This window comes from Urtica dioica, chromosome 2 (assembly GCF_054948205.1).
Source record: "Urtica dioica subsp. dioica isolate 48M chromosome 2, U.dioica_male_clone48M_v1_H2, whole genome shotgun sequence".
Lineage (NCBI taxonomy): Eukaryota > Viridiplantae > Streptophyta > Magnoliopsida > Rosales > Urticaceae > Urtica > Urtica dioica.
Window position 1 is genome coordinate 352,501 of NC_142757.1, and position 2,500 is coordinate 355,000.

The following is a 2,500-nucleotide window of genomic DNA, read 5'->3' on the forward strand; positions in this document are numbered from 1 at the left end:
TGAACATTTCCTTTATTTTTTATTAATAAAAATAAAAACCAAGATATAATTTTTTTTTCTGAAGAAGAATTTTCAATAAAAACATTTTATTATTAATTAAAAACATTTTATTATTAATTAAAACCAAAATATAATTTTTTTTCTTTGAAGAAGAATTTTTAATAAAAACATTTTGTTTTTTAAAATAAATTCTTGAAAATCATTTTTTTTTAAAAGGCTCCGCGTGTTGGCCGCCACGCATCCTCGCCGCCCTCCTCCGCCGCCCAACGAGTCCATGTGTGCAAAGGCCCACAAATCATCGGCGGCGGAGGCCACCGTTCAATGGCTCCGTGTGTCCAGTGGCCCCCACACATCCTCGCCGCCCTCCTCCACCGTCCCACTTCTCAGTGTGTCCAGGGCCCACACATCAACGCCGCCCTCCTCCACCATACCACTTCTCCGCGTGTCCAGTGGGCCACACATCCTCGCCGGAGAAAAGCCACCAGCCATACTCATCCTCACAATTCCGCCGGAGCAAGGCAGCGCACGGTGGCGCCACCCTCTCCTCCACCCTCTGCCGGAGAAACACAACGCCGTGTTTCCATTAGCCTACAAATCCCCGCCATTTTCCGTCAAATCCGTCAAAAAATTCCGTCGCACCACCGCCGGAGCACGGCGGCCCATGGCGGCGCCGCCCCTTCCCGTCAAAACCCGCGTCGCCGTGTGTCCCAAGCCCACACATCCCCGCCGCGGTCGAGGAATGACTCGATGAAATGGGCCAGCCGGGCCCGCCATGGCCCAGTCCCCAGCCCACCCAAGGAACCACCCCCCCCTAAAGATACAAACGAACATTTGGCCATCTGACACCAGTAAACATTAAAATGGCTGAGGAGGGGTACAAAAATATTTTCTAGGAAATTTTATTAACCTCTGTGAAGTATTCTGATGCCCTAACCCACTTTCGCCATTCGCCCCACTGCCGCCGCTCGAGCATGACTCGAGCATTTCTCTCCCGTCCCTCAAGCTGTGACTCGGCCATTGATCGAGCGTGCCTCGAGAATTTCTCGGCCGTCTCTCGAGCATTTCTCGGCCATCGCTCGAGCATTTCTCGGCCATCGCTCGAGCGTGCCTCGAGCATTTCTCGCCCGTCGCCTCGGCCATTGCTCGAGCGCGCCCCAGCATTTCTCGGTCGGCCATCTCTCGGCCATCGCTCGACCGTGCCTCGAGCATTTCCCTCCCGTCGCTCGAGCATGACTCGGTCATCGCTCGATCATGCCAACGATCGAGCGTGCATCGGCCATCGCTCGAGCATGCCTCGGCCAGCGATGGAGCATGCCTCGGCCATCCTCTAGCATGCTCGAGCATTCCTCGGCCATGCTCGAGCATGCTCGAGCATTTCTTTCCCGTCGCTCGAGCATGCCTCGGCCATCGCTCGAGCATGCCTCGGCCAGCGATGGAGCATGCCTCGGCCAGCGATGGAGCATGCCTCGGCCATCCTCTATCATGCTCGAGCATTCCTCCCGTCGCTCGAGCATTCCTCGGCCATGCTCGAGCATGCTCGAGCATTTCTCTCCCGTCGCTCGAGCATGCCTCGGCCATGCTCGATGCTCGAGCATTTCTCTCCCGTCGCTCGAGCATTCCTCGGCCGTGCTCGATCATGCTCGAGCATTTCTCTCCCGTCGCTCGAGCATGCCTCGGCCCGTGCTCGATCATGCTCGAGTATTTCACTCCCGTCGCTCGAGCATTTCTCTCCCGTCGCTCGAGCATGCATCGGCGGCTCTAACGTTTTCTCACGAGCCTTCAACCCATTATTTTACCTCACTAGACTTGCCTCCGCCTTGGTTCTTAACCTTTTAGGGAGAACATTCATATTCCAACAAATTTTCATCCACGGAAAATTTTTGGTCGCCGGAAAATTTTCCGGCGGGCGGTCGCCGGAGCTCCGCCGCCGGCGGGGGGTCACCGGCGGTCGGTCGCGACTTGTCGGGTCAGCCCGGTCATAATCCGTCTTTGGGTCCGTAGCAAATTATGCTCTTATCATGCGAGTCAACTCTTGGTCAACATTTTCAAGCTCAAGGAACCACCCCCCCCTAAAGATACAAACGAACATTTGGCCATGTGACACCAGTAAACATTAAATTTTCCAAGGCCATGACCAAAAAAAAAAAATTATTTTTTTTTATTTTTTTTTTTTGAACCTCCATCTAGTATAATGTTTTTTAAGATATATGCTCGAGCTATAATCAAGAGAACCCATGGGAATATTTTTAAATTAATTTTTTAAAATCACGTTCCAGGATCCGGTCGGCCATTGCTCGAGCATGACTCGTCCGTCGCTCCATCCTGCTCGGCCATGACTCGGCCGAGGCGTCAAATTTTTTTTTTTTTTTTTTTTTAATTTCTTTGAATCTCCATCAAGTATAATGTTTTCTAAGAGATCTGGAGTTGGTCTTGTGAAGAGAACCCATAGGATTATTTTTAAATTAATTTTACAAGCTCCAAAACATGTTCCAGTCGTCTG